Genomic DNA, 27,800 nt, shown 5'->3' with positions numbered 1-27,800 from the left:
TGGCTCATATTAAGCTTATTGTTTACTGTAACCCCCAGGTGCTTTTCTGCAGAACTGCTGCCCAGCTAGTCAGCCCCCAGCCTGTACTGGTGCATGGGATTGTTCCATCCTAAGTGCAGGGCTTTGCACTTGTCCTTGCTGAACCTCATGAGATTTCTTTTCATTTAGTCCTCTAATTTGTCGAGGTCACTGTGAATCCTAATCCTACCCTCCAGCATATCTACTACTCCCTTCAGCTTGGTGTCATCTGCAGACTTGCTGGGGGTTCACTCTATGCCATCTTCCAGGCCCTTGATGAAGACATTGAACAAAACTGGACCAACCTTCAGGTTGGAGGACTGACCCCTGGGGCACTCACTTGATAACAGCTGCCAACTAAACCTTAAGCTATTGGTTGCTACCCTCTGGGCCCAATGCTCCAATCAGTTTTGTGTCCACCTTACAGTCCATTCATCCAGCCCATACTTTCATAGCTTGCCTGCAAGAATGTTGTGAGAGATCATATCAAAAGTCCTGTTAAAATTAAGATATACCACATCCACAGAGCCAGTCATCCCATCATAGAAGTCAGTCAGGTTAGTCAGGCATGACTGCGCTTGGTGAATTGAGGCTAACTGTTCCTAATCACCTTCTTCTCCTTCAAGTGTTTAGAAATGGATTCCATAAGGATCTGATCCATGATTTTTCCAGGGACTGAGGTGAGGCTGACAGGTCTGTAGTTCCCTGGATCCTCCTTTTTCCCTTTCTTAAAGATGGGCACTATGATTGCCCTTTTCCAGTCATCTGGGACCTCTCCTGATTGCCATGAGTTTTCAAAGATGGTGGCCAGTGGCTCTGCAATCTCATAAGCTAACTCCCTCAGCACACTTGGTGCATTGCACCCAGCCCTATACACCAGCTTTTCTAAATAGTCCGTAACCTTTTCTTTCACCGCTGAGGGCTGCTCACCTTCCCTGCAAGCTGTGCTGCCTGGTGCAGTAGTCTGGGAGCTGACCTTGCCTGTGAAGACTGAGGTGAAGACAGTATTGAGCACTTCAGCCTTTTCTGCATCCTATGTCACTAGGTTGCCTCCCCCATTCATAAAGGTACCCATACTTTCCCCAATCCTCCCCTTGCTACCAACATACTTTTAGAAGCCCTTCTTGCTACCCTTCATGTCCCTTGCGAGCTGCAACTCCAACTGCACTTTAGCCTTCCTGAGTTCCTCTCTGTATACCCGACCAATACTCTTATACTTCTCCCTAGTTGTTTGTCCAAGTTTCCACTTCTTATAAGCTTCTTTAGTTTACTGAAGAGTTCCCTGCTAAGCCAAGCTGGCTTTCTGCCAAACAAGCTAGTCTTCCTTCACATGGAGATGGTTTGTTTCTGCATTCTCAGTAAAGCTTTAAAGTACAGCCAGCTATCCTGTACTGCTTTTCTGAAATCCAGGGTCCTTACTGTGCTGCTCTCCATCTTTCTTCTCCTCAGGGTCCTGAACTCAAACATCTTGTGGCTGCTGCTGCCCAAGTTTTTGTCTACTAGTATGTACTAGTATCCCTACCAATTCTTCCCTGTTTGTGAGCAACAGGTCAAGAAGATCATGGCCCTTAGTTGGTTACTTCAGGACTTGCACCATAAAGTTGTCCCCAACACTCTCCAAAAACTTCCTGGATTGCCTGTGTACTCCTGTATTGCCCTTCCAGCAGATGTCAGGGTGATTGAAGTCGCCCATGAGAACCAGGGCCTCTGTTCTGGAAACTTCCTCTAGTTGTTTGAAGAAAGCCTCAGCCACCTCATCCTCCTGTTCTGGTGGTCTATAGCAGACCCCCACCATGACATCACCTTTGTTGCTCTCTGATCTGACCCTAACCAAGAGATTTTCGACAGGCCTATTTCCAGTTTTATACTGGAGCTCTTTGCAGTCATATGGCTCTTTTACATAAAGTGCAACTCCTCCTTTTCTCCCCTGCCTGTCCTTCCTGTAGTGTTTATGACCATCCATGACAGTGCTTGAGTCATGCAAGCTATCCCACCAAGTCTGTTATTCCAATCACATCATAGCTGTGTGGTTGTGCAAGGACTTCTAGTTCTTCCTGCTTGTTTCCCAGGCTCCATGCATTTATGTACAGGCACCCAAGGTAACTAGTATTTGCCCTGATTTCTCAGAAAGAATTAGAACATCTCCCCTGTTTTCCCCATCTTGCTTGCTCTTTTTCCCAGTCGCCTACTTCCTCACGTACCTCAGAGCTTTGATCTCCATCCCCCAGTGAACCTAGTTTAAAGCCCTCCCCACTAGGTTAGCCTGTCTGTAAAGATGCTCTTCCCTCTCGTTGTCAAGTGGATCTCATCTCTTCGTAGCAATCCTTCTTAGAACAACAGCCTATGGTTGAAGAAGCTGAATTCCTGCTGGCGATACCACCTGTGCAGACAGGCATTGATCTGCAGGATGCACCTGCTCCTGCCTGGGCCCTTTCCTTTGACTGGAGGGATTGTTGAGAACACCACCTTAGACCCCCTCCTCTTCATCTTTGCACTCAAGTGACTTTGTAGTCACTTTTGATCTGCTCCCCTGGCAGTATCATTGGTGCCCGCATGGATGAGCAGCATGGTGTAGTAGTCAGAGGGACGGATGAGTCTTGGTAATCCCTCCATGACATGTTGGATCTGGGCTCTGGGCAAGGAGCAGACTTCCGAAGGCAACAGGTTAGGTCAGCAGATGGATTGCTTAGTCCCCTGAAGAAAGGAGCCTCCAACCAGTATCACTCATTGCTTCTTCTTGGTGGCAGTGGTCTTGATCCTCCCTGCCTTGGGGAAGCCTGGCCTGTCTTCCTCTACCCATGGAACATGCTCCTTACCCTTTGTTGCTAGGGCTTCATATCTATTCTCTAGATAAACTGCTAGAGGTGGAGATGAAGGTTTATGCTTGCTGCCAGAGGTCACAAGCTTCCACTTCCCTGGGAGTCCATGTCCTTTCCCTTCTCTAGTGTTGCCTCTGGCAGTTCTTCCTCCACAGTCATGTAGGTCTCCTCCAGCATCAAATCAATGAACTCCTCATGGCAAAAGAGTCTTTTAATGTGACTCTTAATACTCATTGTACATTTTTGCTTAAAATAATCGGTGGCTTCTATCTGAATTAGATGATCCATTTTCATGTTTTCTTCTGTAAATTCTACTCCTATCATGGGAGAAATAAACTTTGTACCTTTGATATACTGATAGATTTATTAACTTTATCTGGAAAGAATGAAATTGTTCAGGGTGTCCCCAAGGTTGTTTGTTGATAAGATAAATATTGAAGGTGCATCTATCAAGGGTTTATCTAAAAGTGTTTCTAATTCATTTTTTTTGTTATAAATTGCATAGATAAGACCCTTACAGAACTCATACTACCAGGGCTTAGTTACTTTTGTTCTGAGAAGTGGATTCTGAGGAGGCATTGTTTTCCTTTGTTGAAACAAGCATCTGCAGTCACATTTATGTAGAGTTTGAGCAATGTCCTTTGCTGCTTGAATGCTGGCAGAAGTTTGGCATATGTAGGCAGTTGCTTAGGAGAGAACAGCCTTCTAAACCTGTGGTTCAATATATGCATTCCACGAAATACTCTCCTTGTTTACTATGTCAGAATCTAGTAATAACTCTTGCATTCTGTAGAAAGGAAAAGAGTGTTGGTGCAATCAGACAGCCTTATTTGACTCCACTTCTAACGATGAAGGGGTCTGTTTCATAGCCATTGCTTAGGATGGTTGCTGTGATGTTGACATGAAGTTGGATGATGGTAAAACATTTTAACGGGCATTTGAATCTTACCAGGATCTTCCATACTCTGTTGATTGAGTCAAGGGCCTTTGGTCAATGAAGGCTGTGTAAACATCTTTGTGTTACTCATGGTCCTTCTGCAGCTGTCTAGTAACAAAAATTACTTGTTGTACTTCTGAGTGATCTGAAACCACATTGGGGTGTATATAGAATTTCCTTAGTAAGGAAGATGAGTGTGTTGAGGAGATTGTAAGTGAGGATCTTCCCATCTATGACAGGAGTACAATACCATGATAATTTCTTTGAACCATTCTGTCTCTTTTATTGTGTAAGGTAAGAATGTTGGCATGTCTCAAGTCTTTACGAATATATTCATGTTTCTAGATGTTCATAATAACGTGTTGTTGGTAAGAGCTTCTTTCCACCTTGCTTATAGATTTCAGCTGGTATTCTATCAGGATCACTTTTTGTTGTTTTTCATGTGTTTAATGGCTTTCAAGGCCTCTAAGTTGATGGATCTGCAAGGTAGTCCTTAATGGGGTGTTGTGGAATGGCATTGATGACTTTATTTGACTTCAGAAATTTGGTTCAGGAGTCTTGAAAGTTCTCCTTCCACAGAGTTCTCTTTAAAGAGTGTCATTCCATCCTTGCCCTCAGAGGGATGTCTCCTTGTGTGGCTGGCCCATAAATAGCTTTGATTGTGCTAATACCTTGATACCTTGTGGCTGTCAGCAACCTTTTGAATCTGTTTTGGTTTGTCCTCCCACTACTTATTCTTTCTCTCTCAAATATTCTTCTGGATCTCTCATATTTAATGTGGCAATAACTGTCTTGCTTCTATTTGGGGTTAATGTCATTCTGCCAAACTGTGAAGGCTTTCCTTTTTATGTTAATGAGAGCCTGACTTTCCCTTTCATTCTCATCAAACCAGTCTCGGTGTTTCTTTGTGGAGAAGCCTAGGGATGTGTCATGTTTCATAGATGCCTTTCTCGAGGCTTTCTGAGTGATTAATGGTGTCCCCAAGAAGCTTGGAGAGTTTCTTACAGGGAGGTTGGAGAGTAAAGTAAGTAAGGTTTAGAACAATCCTTTTCATTACTGGCCATATTTAGTATATTAGAATCTATAGTAATTAATTAAAATATTTTATCTTCAATTCTAAAGTAGGATTAAATGCTTATTTAGTTTCTAGACCTTTGTATGAAAGGTTTAGAATTGGTGTTCAATTAGTTATGAGTTTAATTAGGTCGTTGGAATTCTTAGAAAACAAGTTTATCTTATTAATCATCAGAATGGGATAGTTGGCACAGCAGGTTGATGTATTCATTTGTGAAGACCTGGTTTCAGATTTGGCTTTATGATACAAGTGAAAATGAGCTTTGTGGTCACCCTCTGGTCCCTAGAGGAAATTAATGTATACTGCAAACCTCCTTAGCACAATTTAACATAATACTTTTTCTTTACATTCACAGTAGTGCAAAAGTAGAAGAATTGCAGGAACAAGAGTAAATGTATTTTTGTGGGAATTTTGCAGGTGCCTGTTTCGACTATAACTGCTTCTAGTCAGTTTTTTTCAGTTCATCACTGTTGTGTCCCTCTGAAAATATAATTAATGTTGTTAATATGTCCATGATCCTGAGAGAGAATGCTATATCTCTATTTGACATGCACAAAACTATGTTAAAGCTATTAAGGTCTCAAAGCAAGTGTTAGTTTGTGCATGTACCATTCTGGTATTTCCTATCTTTATTTGGATCCCTGGTGCTTATGCATTATGAGACAGTCTTTAATTACATTAGTACATGCTGTTTTTTCCTCTTGGCACCCCTGCTCCATTCAGTACATGAAATGGGTCTGCTCTGGGAATGAATCGGGGAAGTTGAGTAAAAGATACTACTATCTGTAAGATTCATGTATTTGTTGTCAAAGTTTGGTCTTGTATTTTAAGAGAGTTAAAGTCTCTGAAGAATTTGGTTTTCTCTTGGACTTGGAGTACTTATGTGATGTTCAGTAAGTCATTTAAACTTTTCACAGTTGGTCACACTAACTGTTTGGAAAACTGGAAGGGAAACTGTTTTTCTGTCCTGCAAAAGTTTTCAAACTTTCACATTGGGATAAAACAAAACCATTTGCTGCATGTGTGAAGGAACAGCCACTAGTTGAGTAATGAGGAAGACTAGGCTTGTATTTCTTTGCTTGTTTGAGGTCAGGGGCTTGAACTTTTGTCTCCTACACTTCAGGTGACTGCCCTGGCTATTGGGGTATAGAACCAGTCTCAGTTGCTTTCTGGTCCAATGAATATTTAAATATTCTTCGAAGTGGAGAAATTTCAATAGGAGAACATGCTTTCTGTCTTCCAGAGTAACAAATAACTTGGCAATGTGGGTACTAACTTAATAAATGGAAGACTGGGCACGTCTACATGTTCATTTACTCCAGACAAGATTTACTGTGCAGTAAGCTACTGTACAGTAAGTGTTTTTGGGTAGGTGTCTACCCATGTAGGGATTAGGGAGATGATTTGCACCCAGTTCCCTGCAGTCCTGCAATGCAGCCCTGTGGCCGCTGGGGGGGGAGGTCCAGGCTCCAGCTGCAGGTGCTAGCACCTGGAAGCCATCTTCTAAAAGCCAGCCGTGCTCTTTGCTTTCTGGCCAGCCTCTTCCTTACTCAGGGGCAGTGTGCCAAACACAGAGGCAGCACACAGCATCTCTCTCCATGATCACACTATGGCTACCCCAGCCCCTGGCTCTGGCAGTGATGACCAGTGCCCCAGGCTCATGCTGGCCACCATGATCACCCTTCTGACCCTCTGTGTAAACTGCCGTCTGGCCCATGTCTGTTTCACCCCAGCCGGCTCTCCCACTACCAGCTACTGCCTTCCCACCTGCAGCATGCCATTCCAGGGCCACCGATAAGGGGTTTCTGGATGCCACTGCTGGGACCACTGTCACTGTCCTGGGCCTTCTGCTCTGCTGTGTCTGGGCCTGTCATGCCAGCCAGCACTTGTGGGTGTACCTCGTCCAGAAGAGCTGGAACAATGAGCAATAGCTGGATGCATTTCCACTAACCTGGGTCACTTTCTGGCACCTTGAGCAGCTCTAGCCCCACCTTGAGCAGCAGGACACTGACATGGGTCTGGCTCTTCTCATCGACACCTGCTTGGTCCTCATACTGCTGAAGCTGACCTTGCCTGCCATCCTCTGGTATATCAGACAACTGGTTAGTGTAGGCAAGGCCACTGCTGGGGAGGCCATCCTGGAGGTATGCGGGGCCCTCCAGGACATGCTGGGGCACACTGTGCTACATGTACATGACCCCCTGGAGGTGGTGGCAGGATTCCATGCATGGGGATTCCCCCAGTGTATCAGGGCCCTGGCAAAGACCCATATCCCAGTCATCTGCCCACCCCATGCAGAATGACTCTATTACACTCTGTGGTCCAGCAGGCCATCATGGACCACTACAGCACATTCACCCATGTCTGTGCTGGCTGGGCAGGCAGCATGCATGACACCCATGTATTTCAAGACTCTGGCCTGGCAGGACTGGTGGAGAGCAGGCATTTCATGCTGGGGGTGCTGGTTCTACAGCTGAGTGACATTGTGGTCCTGCCCCTGCTCATTGTGGACCCTGTCTACCCACTCCTGCCGTGGCTGATGTGGCCCTACACTGGTCACCTGGACACTTGCCAGGCCTATTTTAACCTCTGCTTTGGCTGGACCTGCACCATGGTTGAGCACATTTTTAGCAACCACAAGGCTGCTGGCACTCCCTCACAGCTCTCCTTGAGGTCACTGAGGAGAACCTTCCCTGGGTCATTGTTTCAGGCTGTGTGCTGAATAACATATGCAAGGCCTGGGTGGAGGAGGCGTGATGCATGGACGAAGTCTAGCAGCAGGAGCACCACCTGTGGTGGCAGCAGTAGTGGTGGCCCACTCCTCCCTGGCAAAGTAACAGGAGATCCATGCACCTGGCAGTGTGGGCCAGGGCACCAGCTGTGGGAGGCTTTAGCAGACCGCCTCCTTCAGCACTCCCTGCTGTAGCCTGCCTGCCCTGCTACCCACAGAACCCCCCTGCACCTACCCACTCCCAGCAGCATCTCACAGCAGACAAGTGTCCAAAGAAGAAATCTTTATTCCCCTCACATCACACCCCTCATTCCTCCCCTCTCCCTCCTGAACATATAGAGCCCCCTCCTCCCTCCCTCCCCAACAAACAGAGTCACTCTACCACCTATCCCACCCACCTACAATAAAAACCCTCTTCCCAGTGAAAGCTACATACAAGTGATTTCTTTGGCTTCCCGAAGTGGAGGGCCATGGGGTAAGGGCACCTAGAGGATGGAGCCTGGGTGCCAAAAATGTGGCAAATCTTTGAAATTTGGAAAGAGGTGGCAGTTGTTTCAAGTCCTTGTTGCACAGTATGAGATCACTTGGGATTTTTCATAGGAAAGCTTACCAAACTTTTTCTAACTTGAGCAAAACCATGGTCTGATTCTTAGAATATCTGAATGTTTGGATATTAAGATGGGGGATCTTCTTAAAATGAGACATAATTTATAGCAGAGGTTATAATTTACATTCTGAGAAAGACTTCAGGCTAATCAAACCAAGGATGATCCATTAGAACAGGATGCTGACTTTTTGACTTTGTGCTCTTATTTTCCATAAAACCTGAGGAAAATGGGAAATTAAATATATATTTCATAGACATTAGGGCTGGAAGGGACCTTGGAGGATCATTGAGTCCCCTCCCCCAGGGGCAGGAAGTCAGCTAGGGTCAAATGATCCCAGCAAGACAGACTTGCAAATGTTTCTTAAAAGTGTCCAGAGTACCACCTCTGGAGGTAGTCTATTCCAGACCTTGGGGGCTTGGACAGTAAAGAAGTTACCATGTCCAGCCTGAAATGGTCTTGGAGCAGTTTGTGACTGTTTGACCTTGTCATCCCTTGGGGCACTCTGGTGAACAGGTCTTCCCCTAGATCCTGATGTACACCCCTTATATACTTATAGGTGGCCACCAGGTCTCCCCTGATCCTGCGCTTTTCAAGACTGAAGTCCTGTGGTTCACAGCCTCTCATCACAGGGCTTGTTCTCCTGCCATCTGATCATATGCATGGCTCTCCTCTGGACTCTCTCAAGTTTTTCCACGTCCTTTTTAAATTCTGGAGCCCAGAAGTCGATGCAGTATTCCAGGCGCAGCCTCACCAAGGCTGAGTACAGTAGGAGGATGACATCCTTGGATTTGCTTAAGAAGAATCTAGGGATGCAAGCCAGAGTTTTGCTTATTTTACCAGCTGCGACATCGCATTGGTGGCTCATATTCATCTTCTGGTCAATCATGACCCCCAAGTCTCTTTCAGCCATGGTGCTAGCAAACTTACCACTGCCGAGCCTATAAGCGTGCTGCGGGTTTTCTTCCCCAAGTTGGAGTACCTTGCATTTTTTGGTATTGAATGCCATCAGGTTTTCACCCACCCATTTTCTGAGCCTGTCAAGGTTAGCCTGGATCACTAGCCTATTCTCAAAGTTCGGTGTCATTGGTGAACTTGGCCAGGCTGCTTCTGACACCAATGTCTAAATCATTAATAAAGATGTTAAAGAGTATTGGCCCAAGGGCAGAGCCTTTGGAGAGCCCACTGGTCACAGCACACCATGATGACTTACTTCCATTGATTACCACTCTCTGTGTCTGACTTCGGAGCCAATTCCCCAGCCATCGGATTGTGATGTGGCCAAGGCCGCAGTTGGCCAATTTTTCCATGAAGAAATTGTGGGACACCAGATCAAAGGCTTTTTTAAAGTCCAGATATGACGTCAATCTCTTCTCCCTTGTCCAGGTGATATGTCACTTGGTCATAGAAGGAGATGAGATTGGTCAGGCAAGATCTACCCACAGCAAACCTGTGCTGGCCATCCCTCAGGATGTTGCCATCAGCCAGTTTGTCTAGAATGGTCTTGTGCCCGCTGGGCTTTGTCTATCCACGTGGACGTGGCTCTGATGTTCCAGCCAGGTGTTACTCTGCGTCCGGGCCCTTAGAAGCGTCGAGGCAGCTCTCCCTCCCGCGTCAATGATCCCGCTCTTTCCTGCCACGTCTTGATGTTCCGCAACGGGCAGGTCGCCTGGCGGGTCCCTCAATGCCCGGATCCGACCCGGCAGTTGCACATGGGGCTCCACCACCCCTGCACCCCGGCCTCATGCCACCTCTGTCGGGCCGCCTTAGCGATGTCTTGTGGCCTACCGAGCAGATCCAGCTTTTCCCACTTGCGTACTGTCACCTCGTGGGGTCAGATTCGGGCCCACTCCTGGCAAGGCTCGCCGCTAACCCTGCTCCCTAAAAGGGTACCTCTGGGACCAGTTCTCTGGTCTCTGTATGCCTTGTACCCTGGGTGCTTTCTCCAGACTTCCCCCAACGTGGGGACAATCACCTACAGCCCCGACAACAGTGCTACTCCCCGCTCCCCATGTGATTTACTCCACCTAGTCCCCTAAGCATGAGCCCGTTCTTGCTTAGCTTCCCGGACTTGGGCGGCGACCGCGCCCTGATCCCAACCCTTCGTCCAGGTCCTCCCAACCTCTTGCCTCCCAACATGCTGTCCTCCACTCCCCACCAGTCCAACCTTCTACCTGGGTCTTGTGAGGTCCTCATGGCTGCCTGTGCTCTCTGGTATCCAGGCCAGCACTCACTTCCTCGGTGTCTGATGCCGGATACCGACGGGGTATTTCTCTCCCCGATGCTCTGCGCTCCGGCTCTCCAGCCCACTCAGTATGCTTCCCTGGGACCTGCTTCTCCCGCGGCGCCTGTAGCAGCTCCTTTCCAGGGCCATCCGCCCCCTCTGCCGCAGCCGCCGCTATTTTTATCTTTGCCGGCTGGCGTCTAGTGCTGATGTCACTGGCCGGCCGCAGCTGCACGTAGAGACGGCTCACGAGCCGTGCGGATTCCCCGGGAGCGTCGTTCTGGGCTGCGGGTGAGTAGTTGGCGTCACCCCACTCCCCGGGACAGGTCTCTTTGATCATTTTTTCCAAGATCTTCCCCGGGATAGAAGTCAGGCTGATAGGCCTGTATTCCCTGGATCTACTTTCCTCCCTTTCTTGAAGATAGACACCACATTGGCCTTCTCCCAATCTTCGGGCACATCACCTGAGTGCCATGAGTTCTTGAAGATCCACGCCAGTGGCTAAGGTATGATGACTGCCAGGTCCTTAAGTACCCTGGGATGTAAACTGTCTGGGCCGGCTGACTTGAAGCTGTCCAGCCTCTCAAGGTGTTCCTTTACATGGTCTACAGTGATGTAGAGTAACAATTCACCTTTACCCTGGCCATCCTGTACCATGTTGAGCAGGGCAGTGCCTTGGGTCTGGTGAAAGACCTGATGCAAAATACACATTAAGCATATTGGCTTTTTCCTGGGTGTCGGTTGACATTTGTCTCATTTGGTTTAGCAGGAGTCCAGTGTTACCCTTGCTTTTCTTTTGGCTTCCCACATATTTAAAAAAGGACTTTTTATTGTTCTTGATATGTGTAACCAGCTGGAGTTCAGTCACAGCCTTGGCTTTCCTGGTTCACTCCCTACAGGTCCAGACCTGTGCAGAATACTCCTCCTTTGAGGTGATTCCAGTCTTCCACTCTTTATAGGTCTTTCTTTTTAGATACAGTAGGTCCACAAGTTCCCTTCAGAGCCAAGGGGGTTGCTGTGCCCTTTTGCTACCTTTTCCTCTAAGATGGAATTGACATTGCTTGTGCTTTCAGGATTGCTCTCTTGAGGAGCAACTACTCATCCTGAACTTCCCTCCCCTTGAAGTCATGGTCCCTTAGGGCCTCACCAACAAGCCTCTTGAGCTTGTCAAAGTCAGCTTTCCTGAAGTTGAGGCCTTTTGCATTGCTGACTGACTTGCCAGATTTGTGGTGGATAGTGAAAGCTTGTGGTCACTATCTCCCAGTTTTCCCTTCGATCATTAGGTCACTGACTAGATCATCCCTCTTTGCCAGTACCAGGTCAAGCAGCACTTTGCCTCTTGTTGGTCCATAGACTTCTTGAGTTAGATAGAGCTCCTCCACGCATGTGAGGTAGCTTTGCAACCATTTAGATTTGGCTGAGTACTCTTCCCATGAGATGTTTGGGTAGTTGAAGTCTCCCATGACAACCATGCACAGGGAGCATACAGCCTCAGCCAGTTGCTTGGGTGAATTCCTGGTTGAGCTCTTGTTCCTGATTAGGAGGTCTTCCAGGGCTGGGGTAGGGGTAGATTCTCTTGAGTGCCTTAGCCTCCTGGCTTTGCAAAAGTTGTCCAGTAGGTTTGCTGTGCTAGTAGTCCCCCCATCCATTGATGGGGTTAGTTTAAAGCCCTGTCAAGCTTTAAGTCTTGTAAGAGCTTATGAGGTGGGATGGGGGGAAAGATTTTTAAAGTTTTGCATATACATAAGGAAAAATTAGATTATGTAAACATTTGGAATACAAGTCTTGAAACTTCTGTAGATATAAAATCTGCTAGTGTTGAATTACAGTACGATGCAATTATTTTACAATTAATGTAGTCTCATAAAAGGAATGTGTATTTACTATCCATAGCTCCCTGTGGCTATATTATAAAAACAATGTCAGAAATGTTCTTTAATATGTAAAACGTGTACTTTTTCTATAAGGGACTTGGGAAAGTGATGAATTGAGGAATCTTTGGGTGAAATTTCTGTGATTCTATTCATTGTAATTTCTATGCTAAAGAAAATGGTGTTCTATTGGTGTTAGTGCAGAAAGGGTCAATTCTTGCTGTTATGTATGCTAATTGTGTCATTGGAGTTAGAGAGATATTTTAACATAAGCAAACCACTGTTATAAAATCACATTAGCTATTAAGTAAAAGAAACTTGGGTTATTTACAATTAAAGAAACAAAACCCACAAATAGAGGTGCACTGATACATTGGTTCATATTTTATCGGCACCGATAAAATGAAAATTGACATTATCAGCAAACATCTTTTTTTGGCTGTTGTGGCTGATAATGTCACTGATAAAGGCCACATGCATGTGCACAGCCACAGCATGCACAAGACCAGGAATGCAACCCGGCAGTTTGGAGAGCAGCATCTGGCTGGTAAGTCTGTTGGGGGTTAGGGGTGTGGGGGAGGGAAGGGGCACTGGGGGCAGATCGGGGCCTCTGCAGTGAGGGAGGTGGTGGGGTTGGGGCAGGGACAGGCACTGTCCAGGCAGGGTGGGGCAGGCATGGGATGGAGGTATGGCTTGTCTGGGGGAGAGCGTGGGGCGGCTCCCTCTGCTGCACACAGCCCTGGGGGAGGCATCAGGGGCATGTGCTTCCCAGAATTGTGCGTGAGATGAAGGCAGGCCCAGCCCCACTCCCTTCCTCCCTGCGGGGTCCTCAATCAGCCCACCCTCCCCTGCCCCCTCCCTCCCCTGTGCCCCATCCCCCCCACAGAATTACCAGCCGGATGCTGCTCTCCAAGCTGCCAGGCTTTCATATTGGCAATTGGAGGGCCTTTACCCCAGCAAGGGGAGGCACAAAGAAACAAACTTGGAGAAATGGTCCAGAGGCCATTGGTAAAGAAAGCCCCAGACCTGGCTGCACTGTGGCATCAAGTGGCCAAACATGGAGCCAGACTGCACACCTTCATCCATCTCTGAGTGAGCCTGGTTGCTGACCTAGAGCAGGAAGGAAAGCCAGAGAATTTTCAACACCTATGGTTGGAAAGTGGACAGGGTGTAGGGGAGATAGAGCCCCAAGTCTGCCACCGTGGTAATGTGCGTACGCCCGTGGGGCCCATCAAGTACAGCACTGAACTCTCCTATCTTTATTATGACAAAGATATTGCAGGTTAGTGGGGGAGTACATCATTGAGATTACCTGCGTGACAGTGAAATATTGGATCTATATTTGTTAACAGTAATATATCTTGACTTAAAAGAACATGAACATTTTAAGCAAAATGTGTAAGTGTTCTCAGATTGAAGTACTATTTAAAGTTACAAAGTTCCCATGTAGCTTGTGTGAGAAAAGCATTAACTGTCTGCAATGTGCTGGATGAAAGGATTTTGGAATGCCAGTTTTAATTTAACAGTTCAGTACTGATCCTTTGTGCTTGATTCTGGGCTGCTTTTTTTTTTTTTTTTTACCTTCAAGAATTTACATATATTTCTTACTTTCCCTTGTGTTCCTTCCAGTCTTTTCTTCGTGGTACTCTCTTAACCTCTTGTAACAGTTGTGGTTCCTTTCCCAACCAAAGCAGGGAGCAGTGGTTCTGGCCACTACACACCCTCTGCTTCATTTAATGAGAGGAATCCCTGGGGTTGAGAAAATAATAGTGATATCTCTACCACTAAACTACTTTATTTGATGCAAAATATGAAGTAACCTATTTTCCAAAACAATTTAAATGGAACTGAGTCTTTTCATAGGGGTTCTAGCCCTATAAAAATTGGTCAACTAAATACTTTTCAGCCATAGTACAAGTGTGTTTTGTGTTTTTCCTCTGAACATATACCAGCAAACCAGTTCATTAATATCACTTGAGAAGAATAAAAACTGAGATTGTCAAAATTTGATTGGAGTGGATGGGGAGGGAAGGAGGTTGTTGAAGAATTTAAGAATGATGTTTTAATTTTGCTTCTTTGCCTCTGAAGATATGACTTCAGATTCCTCCCTATCTGAAGAAAGAGAAGATTTCATACGCTCTTCCTAGTGACATGAAGGATAAAGACAAGTGAAAAAATTAAAGAAAGTTAAAAGGGGGCAGGACCAACAGGGGGCCTCTTGGTATTATATGGCTTTAGGGAAAGAATAAAGACTAAATCCCATTTCATATTACATGCCTAGATGAAATGTACATAGCTGTATAACTGCAATTTTGGCACTTATGCACAGCTTGCACTTCAGCACTGCCCATGGTAGCCTCCTGAGTGTGTTTAGCAAGACTGTATTGTAGCTGGGCACTTGTGTCAGGAAATAGAATTGCGAGATATGTGCAGAAAGGCAGGGAAATTGTGATATTTGAGTGAAAAACAGAGCCCTCACCCCCTTTAGCCTAGTGAGCTGGATATGTACCATGGAACAATAAAACAAGGTTCTAATTTCCCTGAGGGCTTTTGAAGCCGTATCTTCTGCTTCCAGCAGTTTTCTAGCCACCATGCCTCAGGACAGGCATTACCCTGGCCCCTCTCCAGCCCACACCTTGAATCTGGGCCACTGCATTTTGCATTTTGAATACTCAGTGGCTAAAATTGATTAACAGTACTGGGGAAATTCCTGCTCTCTTCTAGGGTAGCATGCATCTCATGGAGGCACTTGCCCTCACATTTGTTACTTTCTTCCTAGCTTCACACGTATCTGTCTCTTGGCTACCATGTGGGCTGTCTTCAAAGGGAAGGCTTGAGAGGGTTCTGTGTGATGCCTGTTCTGTGGCTGGGTGGTTAGCATTTTACCAGGAAGCAGGAGGTAGAGGTTCAAGCCCCCCTCTGGTAAGGGAGGATTTCGAAGTATCTGCTTTCTGGTTACTGTTAAGTCAAAATGAATATGAGCCAACAGTGTGTCCTTGTTGCAAAGAAGGCTAACGACATACTGAGTTGCATTAATAGGAGTGTTGCCAGCAGGTTGAGGGAAGTGACTATTCCCTTCTGTGTGGCACTGGTGAGGCCATATCTGGAGTACTGTGTCCACTTTTGGGGCCCGCACTGCAGAAAGGATATGGACAAATTGGAAAGACTCTAGTGGAAGGCAACAAAGACGAGGGAACTGGGCATATTTAGTCTAGAGAAAAGAAGGCTGAGGCAGGATTTAATAAGAGATTTCAGCTACCTGAAGGTTGATTACAAAGAGGATCTAACTAAACCAGGGATTGGCAACGTTTTTGGGCAGAGTGCCAAAAACACCCACAACCTCAACTTGTAAGATGTTTGCACGCTCGGGCGGACAGCAGAGGAGCTGCGAGAGGCCCAATCCTTGTTGTGGCAGCACAGCACCAGCCCTTTTGTTGCTATCTGTCCCAAGGCGTACATGCACCCACAGCCAGCAATGAGCTAGGTCAGGGCTCCGCAGACCTCAGTGAAACCACTTGCAGCCTCCCAGCTGCTGCCATAGCAAGCCTGATCTCTGGGCAGGCCCCTGCCACCCACCATGAAGCCTGGGACACACAGTAGGAGGCAGGGAGGTTGCAAGCAGTGGGTGCACACATGCCTTGAGGTGGCCAATAGAGAAGGGGCTGGGGCTGCACTGCCACAAAAAGGATTGGGCCTCTCACAGCTCCCTCACCGTCCACCCCAAGGTACACATGCCAAGCAAAATGTCTTTGGCTGCCATGTTCTGGCATGCGTGTTACCTGTCCCTAAGCTAGACTGTTCTCAGTGGTGGCTATAATAGAACAAGGAGCAATGGTCTCAAGTTGCAGCAAGGGAAGTTTAGGTTAGATATTAGGAAAAACTTTCTCACTAGAAGGGTAGTAAAGGAGAGTTAAGCCCTCCCTCCCATCTCCAAGTGCCTTATCCTAGTCCTATTGGGCTAGCTATTGGGATAGTCCCCCCCACCCTGCTCCCTCCCACCTTCCCACTCCCTGTCCCAATTTTTTGCCTGGCTAACATTTTGGGACTTCTCAAGGTTTATGCATATTAGTAAAGCAAATGTGTTTCCCGATGCATTTGCCTTGATCAGAGCGCAGCCCTAATGAGCATGCTCAAACTACTAGCATGGGCAATGTTAAATCATAAACTGTGTATAAGTGACAAAAACTGCTGTTATGTGCCTATGTACTCACAATTTAGGCATGTAAAGTGAAACAGGCTTTAGTCCTAAAAGTGAAAGGGGAATGTTCCTTGAACAAATCCATGTACATGGAAAGATGCCAACTGTCTACCTTTGTTTAAGAAAGGGATAATGTCACTTTGAAGCTTGGCCCAAACAATTTTTTCAAACTGCCTTTTAAACTTGTATTATCCTTTTTCAAAAATATATATGCAAGGCAATCTAAATGCAGATCACTGGATAGCTATTCAGAGACCAATTTAATTGTCTAGCTTATTACCACACATTTTCAAATGACTAGGCCGGTACAGCACACACAAAACAAAGCATTGACATACTTGCATATGCTAATTTTATTAAGTAGTAATAACTGAATACTTGCATTCTCAAGCTCCTGCTGAAAAATGGGAAATCCAAAAGATATATTGAGTATGTAATTTTGTTTGCCTAATTGTATACATGAATTAGCTGTTTAGGTGTTTAATTTGGAGGGGAGCTGCTGCTTACGTTTGTGAAAAGTAATTCATGTAATAATCATTTTGTTTTAAATAAGACAGGAAAGGTGGGGTTTTTTTGTATGGTCATTTTTAATCATTTAACACACAACACCACCAGCAGATATTTCTAGAGGAATACTACGTTTCTTTCACCTTTTAAGCTTCTGTCGTAGACCATCAAATGTGATATGAAGTCAGGCTGGTCCATTATTAGTATAGGTATGGCTTTAAAAAAACAAATCTGTCATAGAAGGTACCATTTTTGGTGCTGATGTAAAACTTCCATTCAGGAAACATTTCATGAAATTTAAAGGCAACAAGTCAAAAATTGATAAAAGGAAATATTTCCTTTACTTGATGCATAATTAACCTATACAATAATTCTTTTAAAACATTAAACAGGGAAAAATTAGTGAAAAGAATAATAATATATAAAGATAATGAAAGATGATTAATTATACTGGGTTTGAAAATATTTTTATAAGGAATATAAGTCTTCATGCTTCAGGGCATAAGCCAATTTATAACAGATGTTAGTTCAGAATAAATTCTTCCCTATGGATAAATTATTCCAGAATTGTCCACTTTGGGGTTTCATATATTCTTTTGGTAGACTCATTTGGAACTGACAGATTGGCATGACCCTGATTTTCAGTGCTACTTCATAAAAGCGCTACTCCATGTGAGTAAGGGCTGAGAAATCTTGTCTGCAAGTGGAAATTGACAGTGGCATTTGTGTACTGTTGTTATTTTTTCATGGAAACATCTCTTTCCCCATTAAAATAAACACTATTGCAGTTAGTGAGGGGTGTACTCTGCTGAAGGCGTACTTTCATTATCTGTGACTTAAAATATTTGGAAAAAATCATCTTCATAAACATTTTAGAATCTGTTTTTCTCCTATGGTGCTCTTTTGTACCAATGCCCTAGTTATCTTTTTGTCAATTTTAATTTGAGAAAATGACCAGAGAAATGCAAAAAAGGATGGCCTTTTCATATCTTTTAAATTATTCATTGTCAAGTTTTCTATTTGAAGGGCAATTTACTGCTTGTTAAAACAGGGCCTGTGGTACTTGTTATAGTGCAAACTAGTTTTACTTCTGAGATTTACAGAGCAGTCACTAGGAAATCATTATACAATGTTTTGAGCCATTATGACTACACAGTTTGTATAAATAACTTCAAGGTCATCCATATATAATTTCCCCACTCCCAAAATGGTCATATATAATGTTAGCTTAATCCAACATAGGCTGTTATTTTTTTGATCAGCAAGCTCAAGGAACAGACATAAATGAATGCTCTTTGTTCCAAATGATTGCTCATGCTGATAAGGTTTATAGTTTTCTTAATGAAAGAAATGAATCTGTTGCTGTTGAACTATGAAATAATGGTATGGGATAATGTAACAAAAGACTTGCGAGCATAAGTCATGTCTCCATGCTTAAATTTATGTTGAACACTGTAGCTAAAGCAAAGGTTCAAACTTTTTGCTGCGTATAGGAATTTCAGCATATCTTCCCAGACTGTCTAGTGCTTACTCCTTGCGTATACAATGCTTATATTTTGAGGATTTGAGTAAATTCACTAAAACTGAAATTAATCCATGAAAACGGAACATTTAAGAACTATAAAACGTGCATAAAATCTCTGTAATTTTCATGACAGATCTTAACAGAATAGCAGCGATTCAGATTTCTCAAGACATTTAGTCATTTAAATTTGCACTTAACTGTGCTTGATTTTGTTAATTTTGTTTGAGTTTTTTTTTCTGTGGTAAATGAAGTCTTCAGGGCCAGGAATGACATGTATTCCTCAGTAGGAACTAAAGAACAATACTCCACTACAGAGGATTTCATGCACTTTTTGTGCTCACTTTGAAAATGACTGCCTTCCCTCTTCTCAATGGAAATGAAGCCACAAACTGCTGTCAGGTGGCCATTTTGAAGAGGTTAGCTGTATTTTGTTCTCAGTAATATCGAGAACATCTTTTGTAAAGCCTGACAGAAACGGGATCAACATCTTCACTTTTACTTGGGAAGTGCTATATGTTTGAAATAATGACTTCAGTGCCACTGAGAACAATGAACATTTTTTCAGTTTCAGTAGCAGGTCCAGGAATGGGGCAAGAACGGTGTGGCCTCACCCACATCCCCTTTGGCTTCGCTGCACACGTGCTAATCGCTTCTCAGCCTTTCGGCTTAGATCAGGTGTGAACTCTGAGGGCCCTGCATTGCTGCACCCCTCCCTTGGACCACACCTGTTTAGTTTGGAAGTTTCTCTGTAGGAAGATATAATTTTGTACTGATAGCTAAACTTTCAGTTATACCAGGGGTGGGCAATTATTTGGGTTACTGGGCCACTTAATACATTTTGGTGACCTGTCAAGGGCCATACCTGTTTGTCTGCCTGTCTCTCGCTCTCGCTCCAATTCTCACTCCCACTCCCACCTCTTCTCCCTCCCCTGTCCCTCCTTCCCAGAGCTGCAGCCAGTGTGGCAGCCCGACCCTGCTTGCAGCTTTAGCGCACCTCCACTCTGTGCCTGGAGTCCACCACCCACAGCTTTAGTGCCCTTCCCTCCCCACTCCAAATATAGACCTGGCAGCTCCCCACCATGTCCACAGCAGCCCAAACACAGCCAGCAGCTTCTGGGTCAGGGCTTCAAGCATGGGAGAGAGAAGACAGGGCATGCTACAGATGCTGGCTGCCACAACCAAAGAAGTCTGTACCCACCTGCAGCTGCAGCACACACTCTCTGCCCCCCTGTGCCTGAAGCCCTGACCTGGAGGCTACTGGTTGCATTTGGGCAGCTGTGGATGCATCTGGTACCTGCTGGGTTTGGACTTGGAGAGGGAGGGGGACTAGCTGGGACATGCTACAGCTACAGACAGGTGCATGCTTCCACTTCTGCTTTGGTGGCAGCCCAGAGAGAGAGTGCTCAGCATACTGGAAGCAGCTCCAGCCACCAGGCACCATGTGGCTGCTGGAATCACCATATCCATCAGTAACCTAGACTGAAATGCATTTCAGGCATTTTATATTTTGCAGAAAGCTAAGAATTAAAAATCTAGGACATTTGGAGTTAAGATTAAAAAAATACAACTATAGAAAGGGCATGGCTTTAGAAAATTATACTATAGAAAGAGCACCCCAAAAATATGCCTTGTGTTTAGTGACACATGAGAAAATCTATTATGTTTAAAAAATCAGTTTAATCTAATCTAGTACTGCTAACACCAAAACACCTTTATTATGTTCAGACAACTATTGTGTTGTGTCACTATAGCATGAAACTAAAATTACTTAATTGCCACACTACAGTCATATGCATAACCCCAGATTACTGATATATACTTGCAATCTTAGGATCACTGGATCATAGGAAAGTAGGGCTGTAAGGGACCTCATGGGCATGTCTGCACAAGCATGAATATTTGGTTCCCTGGGGACAACTAGCAGCGGGACACTGTGTGCTGCCACTAGATATCCCTGAGGAACGCCTATGCCATGTGTCCTCTGGCACATGGCAGGTTACCCTGGGTGGGGTAGAGGAGGCTGAGGCCAGCACTGGGCTGGCCTCAGCAGCCTTGCCTGGGGTCCTGGGGGCCTCCTGGAACTGCAGCAGCAATGATCCTGCTGCTCAGAGCCTAGCTGGCAGCTGGAGTATGCCTCTAGCTAGCCAGGCTCCGGTTTTGAGCGGCATGTGTTGCTCCTGCATGTGCCACTCTGCTTCTTTTTTTCTTTTTGACAGTTTTTTTGACCCCTGGATATACTCTGTGCTGCTCCCCTGCAGCGCTGAGAACAGCTGAATGTTCAGTATGTGATACCGCAGACTTGGCTGTGGTGTCACATTCCATATGGTTGCGCTCATCTGGACATGGCCCATAAGGTCGTATAGTCCAGCCACCTGCTCAAGGCAGGATCATCCCTTACTAAACCATCCCAGCAAAGTGTCTGGCTAACCGGCTTTTGAAAGTCTCCAAGTGCAGAGATTCATGACTTCTGTAAGTAGACTGTTCCAATGCCTGACCTCCCTCATGGTTAATGAGTTCCTCATAATCTCTAACTTAAATTTCCCTTGATGAAGCCCATCTCTATCCCTTGTATAATCACCTTACAGGTATTTTAAGACTAATATCAAATCCTCTTTTAGTCTTCTCTTCTGTAGGATTAATAACCCTAGCTCTTTCAGCCTTTCCTCGCAAGTCTTGCTTCCCAGGCCCCTGATGATTTTTACTGCCCTGTGCTGTACTCTTTCCAGACTGTCCATATCCTTCTTGAAGTGTGGGGCCCAAAACTGGACACAGTACTCCAGGTGAGTCCTCACCAATGCTGAATAGAGTGGAAGAATTACTTCCCTGGATTTGGAAGTGATACTTGTGTTAATACCGTCCAGGGTGTTAGTGGCCTTTTTTTGCAACAAGAGCACTCTGTTGGTTCATATTCAGCTTATGGTCCACCTTAACTCCCAGGGTCCTTCTTTGAAGTAATGCAACCTGGCCAGTCATTCTGCAGCTGTAGTTGTGCATACAGTTATTCTGTCCCAACTTCAGGACTTCACACTTGTCCTTGTTGAATTTCATATGGTTGGTTTTTACCACTTCTCCAGTCTAGCCAGGTAATTCTGGATCCTGGCTCTGCCCTCTTGAGTGACCACAAATTCACTCAACTTTGCTAAGTATCCACTTGATCACATCATCCAAATGATTAATGACGATGGTGAACAATACTGGACCCAGGGCAAGCCTCTGAGGAACCCCACTTGGTACCTTCTCCCAACTAGATATTTAGCCATTGAGGACTGCTTGCTGAGCACAATGATCCAAACAGTTATCTACCTTGCAGTACTTTCGTTTAGTCTATGTTTCCTTGGTTTGTTAGTGACAATGTCATGGAAGACAGTGTCAAAAGGCTTGCTATAGTCAAGATATTCCAGGTCCACTGCTTTCCCCTCATCCACAGAGCCTGTTACTTTATTATAGAAGGAAATCAGATTGGTCAGGCATGACTTGCTCTTGGTGAATCAATGCTGACTGTTTCTGATCATTTTGTTCTCTTTTAGGTGTTTCCCAGCAGATTCCTTGGGAACCTGCTCCATGATCTTTATGGGTATCAAGGTCAGGCTGACTGGTCTGTAATTCCCCGGATTGTCCTCCTTCCCTTTCTAAAAAATAGGCACTATATTTTCCCTTTTACAGGCATCTGAGATCTCACCCATCCTCCATGAGTTCTCAAAAAGGATAGCTCATAGCTCTAAAATTACTTCAAGCAATTCCTTTGATACCCTGGATGCATCCCATCCTGCTCTGCTTACTTGAAAGCATCTAGCTCAGGGGTGGGCAGTTATTTTGGCTGGAGGGCTGCTTAGTGAGGTTGGGTGAGCTTTCAAGGACCACATGGGTAGCTCCTTGACAATTTCCTGGCCCCCTGGTCACCATCTTGGGACTGGAAGTCCCGTCCTTAACCCCTGACTTCTACCACCAGAAGTCCCACCCCTTACCCCCCAGAAATACTCTTTTTTTGGGGGGGTGCCATCTTAGAACCAGAACCCCCCCCAAATCATACACTAAAAGTCGAACTTCTACTATAACATTTTAATTTTATTACAAAAAATATTTTTGTCATGATTTGTGTTTGCGTAGTGTAAATAGAGGTGCTTGCGTAATACCTCAAAAATAGTCTTAGTCTTGTATATTGTGGGGGGGGTTTGCGGGGTGTATGGTGGTATGTGTGTCTGTATTTATGGTGGGGGTGTGTGTGGGGGGGTTGTGATGGGGTGTTGCTGTGTGTGGGGACAATAGGATATGTTTGGGGGTGTATATATGGGGGGTTGGGGCAGGGTGTGGGTTTGTGATGTTTATGGGGTATGAGGGAGGGTAGGAGAGTTTAGGAAACCCCCCCCACACTCCCCACATGGCATGCAGCTCCTCAGGGGGCAGCAGCAGCAGCAAGTGGGGGTGCTTGGGGTGCTCATGGCCAATGCAGGTGCTGGTGCCTGGTGGTGCGCAGTTCCAACCAGTGCTGCAAACTGCGGTGAGGAGCACAGTCCCTGACGGGTCACCTCTATTGCAGGGGTTCCCTGCTACACATGGGCAGTCCCCACACTCGCATGCTACTGGAGGGAAGCTCCATGTGCTGGAGCCAGTTGCCTTCACCACTCCCTGCTGCGCAGGTCCTGGGACTCCACCGGAAGGAGCCCCTACCCCTGCTTCTCCATGGAGGTGCCAATTACATCATAATTCTGTGGCTTTACTAGGACCTCCAGTTCTTCCTGTTTGTTGCCCATACTTCTCACATTAGTGTATAAAAATTTCAAGTGACTAACCAACTTTCCTGTCCTCTCCTTGAGAACAGTGCTAAAGTTTCCATTATTGCTTCCTCTAACCAAGTTTTTATCCAGATCTCCAGGGTCTTTATTTACCTCTGGGCTTTCGTCTCCATCCCCCAGTGAACCTAGTTGACAGGTCTCATCACTAGGTTTCAATGTCTGTATGCAAAATCATTCTTCCCTCCCTTCGTGAGGTGGACCCTATCTCTTCCTAGCAATCCATCTTTCTGGAACACTACCCCATGGTTAAAGAAGCCATAACCATCTTGACTTACTTTTAGTGTTTGTCTGGTAATATTGCATAAGCAGAGGGAGGCAGTATTAAAGGTTCATATACAGCGGTAATGAATCTGAAAGTTCTTAACATTTTTTTTGTTTTCAGATATTGACTAGGTTGTCCTTTTTCACAAACACAGGAAATTGACTTTTATAAGTAACATACCTTCAGTGGAAACCTTCATAATTTTTGAAGGTGTCCCGGGGCCTGAGGAAGCCGGGAAAACTTACTTGGAAGGCAGGACAAGAGAGACGCCGCGATGGAGGGAGAGCCCGCACGGCTCGTTAGCTGCGTCTATGTGCAGCTGCGGCCGGCAGCTGACGATGATGTCAGACACCGGCTGGTGGATTTAAAAATGGTGGCTGCCACTCTGGAGGCAGCAGATAGCAAGGGGAACAAACGATGGTCTGAGCCAGCCACGACACTAGCTCCACGGAACGGACAACGAAGAGCCAGCGTGCCGGAGAGGACGGTGGCCCGGAGAGAAGGAGCCACGACTGGATCGCTGGTGGATAGAGCCCGAAGTGCCGGATCGGGTGAGCTAAGGAAGATTGAGACCACCCCGGAGGATCCAGAGCACCCAGAAGTAAGTGCCGAGGCAGTGGGTGCGGGAATCGCTGAAGAGGGGCGAGAGGCCGAAGGATCACCTGGCGGGAGAGAGAGATCGGGGCGGGATCGCCGCTGAGAGTAGAGGACGCCGATTGAAGGATAAGGGGAGCAGCACTAAATAGCCAGGAGGCGTTACTCCCGGGCATGAGCATAGGGTGCTGGTGGTGGGTCAGCGAGGTACTCGGTACAGTAGAGCTCCTTTGAGGAGGCACGTAACCCATTGGGTGTAGGGTGATGGGTCAGTGGTGAGGTATCTATGTAGTAGGGCTAAGACACCAATACAGGCTGGTGCAAAGGGTCCGACATCAGGGCGGGAGTGACCCAAGGGATTTGGGGAAACGCGACGACGAAGGCTGCTATAGAAGCCTGCAGGACCATCACTGAGCAGGCATGGGGAAGTGGAGGCCACAGGTGGTGTGAGGCTGGGGTGTAGGAGTGGCAGGAGCCCCGTGTGTAACTGACGAGACAGACCTGGGCCACCGAGGGATCCGTGAACTAGCCCCGCCCCACTAGTGTAACAGCAAGTCGTGGCAGGCGAGAGCGGGGTTGGCGACTCGGGAAGACGAATGACCACGGTAAAACCCACGCCCGGAAAAGGGAGTAGTCACCGACACGGAAAGCTAGCCTCATAGTAGCGACTCGCGAAGGCCCGTCGGGGACAGAAGGTTACCCAATTTGCCATAAAGAAATCTTGAAATTCTCTCTCTAATTTTTGGTGCTCATATGTTGGTAACTCTGTCTCCCTTGCTCACTAATGTATTGCCCTTCCTCTTTGAATCCCTCTCAAGATTTAGCAGTTTTCACTCCTTTGTAGTTTTATTTTTCTAGTTTACTTTCAGACCTTTGACTTTGGATGAGCTTTGAATCTAAGCCATTTCCCTCCCCTTTTTCGCCTTGGCCATTTAAGTCCCATCTAAAGACATTTCCTTTTTAATACCTTCAGGTAAGTTGCATTATCCATTTAGGGGAGCAGGGAACCATTCTTATTCCTGTCTTTGGGTCACTGAGTGAACCTTGTTATCATTTTTGGTACCTTGGACTGCAAATTTTTCAGGACTGAGATTATTTTAACCTTTTCCTGTATACTGCTGAATTCATGAATGCAGGGTTGGTGCTTTCCAAAAATATTTATTTGACAATATCAGAATTTAAGGCATTTTAAATTGTTTACAGATCCATTTTCAGTTGAGGGCAATCATTAGCTTGAATTTGACTGCTTAATGCTTTAATTTAGGTTTTCATTAAAAATATATTTATTTAATATAAATATGTGCCAAGTTAAATACCTTAAGTTGCATAAGGGGTGTGAGAGGATATTGTGAAGTACTCATTTTTTAGCTTAAATGTTTACAATGAAGCTTAACAAACACTTCTGCTGTCAAACAAGCAAATCTCCTTTCCAGATCTCATGAGACAGTTACCAAAGGTAAATTCACTCTGGTTTCAGAGAAATGGTACTAGTGTTCCCATTAACACATCTTCAAAACAGCTCTCATGATTATTTTTGATGGCCCATGTCTTTGGTAACCATGTGTGACAGAAGTATCATTATCGGAGCCTTTTTGAGAGTGACTCCACCCTCCTGTAATGGGCCAACCGCCTGCTTACTCGCCTGCCATGCCTTGATCTTAATTAATTAATTGATTGGTGTAATCAGTGGGAGGCTGCCCATTTTATGTGCCCTGGTGCCAGGGGCACTACCTGCGGCTCCTTTCCTCCCCTACACCACAGCCCAAGCCTCTCAGATGGAACTGACCTGGTTTGACCTAGGCCCTGTTATGCTTTGGCCTTCTCCTTTTCCTTCTGGGGCCCCTCACTACTGCCCCATGCTCCGGGGTTACTCACCACCCTGGGGGTTCCTCACTGCCCCCTCTCTCACTCTAGGGCTTCTTGCCACCCCTTCTCGCTCTGGGGGTTCCTCACCGCTCCCTTCTCGCCCTGGGGGTTCATGCTTCCCCCTCCCATTCTGGGGGTTCCTCACTGCCCCCTCTCTCGCTCTGGGGCTCCTCACCACCTCCTTCTCGCTCTGGGCTGGGATCAATGCACCCGACCCCAAACCACTGCACCCTTTTTGATGCCAGGGCCACCCAACACTACTGTGGAGCTCCTATGAGGCCTCCTCCGACCCCTTATAGCCGCACCCGGTCCTCCGGTCAAAAATGGTAAACACAAAAAAAACACGAAGCCCCTAGGCTATAACATAAAAGTAAACTGTCTGGTCAAACCCGACATTCTAGCCTTACTGGGAAGAAATACTCCCCCTTATGGCAGCAGCCCAGGGATGTTCATGCAGTCGCTCCTTTCCTTTCTCTCTGCCCTGGTAGAGCTCCCCCCTCCTTGGCTGCCAGAGGGGAACTGCCCACCTGTCCCCATGTCTGGGTTTAAGAAGGGCCAAGCCCTGCCCCTTCCTGTCAGCTAGTTCCCTTGGTTGCCCTAGCAACCAGCACCTGGGCTGCCCTGGTGACTGACAGTTGGGCCTCCCCCTTCTCACCACTAGGGGTCCCTCTGAGCCAATTCTGCTTTTAGGTGCAGAGCACCCGAGTGCCCTGCAACACCATGTCATACAGTGGCTACTGTGTTTTTCTCAGACTAAATATAATAAATATTGATATGAAAAATGGGTACAGCCAATGGGCTCTACGATATTTTCTGACATGACATTTATATAAATCAAAGTTAAGAATCTTTGCCTTTGGTGCTCATTAGTACTTTTTAAATTGCCAGTCTCAGCATTGCAATCAAAATATAAAATGTTCAAGTATGTGCTTAATCAAAATAGAAATGTCTTGTGCATGACTTTTGATTTCCATTGTTTATCAATACTGAAACTCACTAATTACATATAGAAAATGTAATTATATGAGAGCCGCTAGTTTTCAGCTTTTATGCTAGACCTTTTATGTTATAATTAGAAATAACTACTTTAACATTTTGTTCTCTAGATAATTAGTTTATTCCAAAGTATGTTTGCCTAAGTAAATTGATTACTATTAAAAGATTAACTATTTGCAAGACACACTTCTTAACGTACTTTTTCAACAGAAAAACATGAGCAAATGTTTTAATATAATTTAGAATATTCCAATTTTATAATAGATTCCTTGAAGCTACTTGAGGTCTACTGATAAATTATAAATGAAACTTTAGTAAAGTAAGATTAAAAATACAGTGGAACTCACAATTGAAGAATTCATATTTGTAACAGTACATAGGAGGAGGATGTAGGCATAAAAAAGTAAAATACATAATACCCATGTAAGTATAAATAAATTGGAAGAAGGCACAATCTGCATCAATTGCTAGAAGAATTAAGGGTGCTGACAGATGTGGGGGAAAATGTGCTTTACTGTAAGAAGCACTGCATTACTTTAATCTGGCTCAGTAGCGTCTGTATAAATAAGGTGCTTCAACGAGGCTTTTTGGTACTTTTTAGCTAATAGCTGATCCAATCAGCTATTGGCTAAAAGCCCCCAAAAACCCCACTATATCGTGTGATCTATACAGACATTGGGAAAGTTAGGTCCAACTAACACAATGCCTTTTCTGGGCGTGTGCTGGGCTCAGCACTAAGTTTAAAGTAAAGCATCAATTCCCCTCCCCCCCCCCCCCAT

At 45.6% G+C, this 27,800-nt stretch overlaps 1 protein-coding gene and 1 long non-coding RNA gene across 2 annotated transcripts in view; both read left to right on the top strand.

Annotated features, from left to right (window-relative positions):
- LOC109302303 (cilia- and flagella-associated protein 47-like) overlaps positions 1 to 27,800 on the top strand; it is a 354,798-nt gene that overhangs the window by 226,957 nt on the left and 100,041 nt on the right. The gene's annotated exons all lie outside the window — the stretch shown is intronic.
- Positions 96 to 22,059, top strand: LOC109303013. The gene is made up of 3 exons (XR_002098985.1): positions 96 to 242; positions 4,014 to 4,015; positions 22,049 to 22,059. It is a non-coding gene; the product is annotated as an uncharacterized LOC109303013 (long non-coding RNA).

This window comes from Gavialis gangeticus, unplaced genomic scaffold (assembly GCF_001723915.1).
Source record: "Gavialis gangeticus isolate Ggan-Ray unplaced genomic scaffold, GavGan_comp1, whole genome shotgun sequence".
Lineage (NCBI taxonomy): Eukaryota > Metazoa > Chordata > Crocodylia > Gavialidae > Gavialis > Gavialis gangeticus.
The sequence above is the reverse complement of the archived record's forward strand: the minus strand, read 5'-3'. Positions and strand labels throughout refer to the sequence as shown.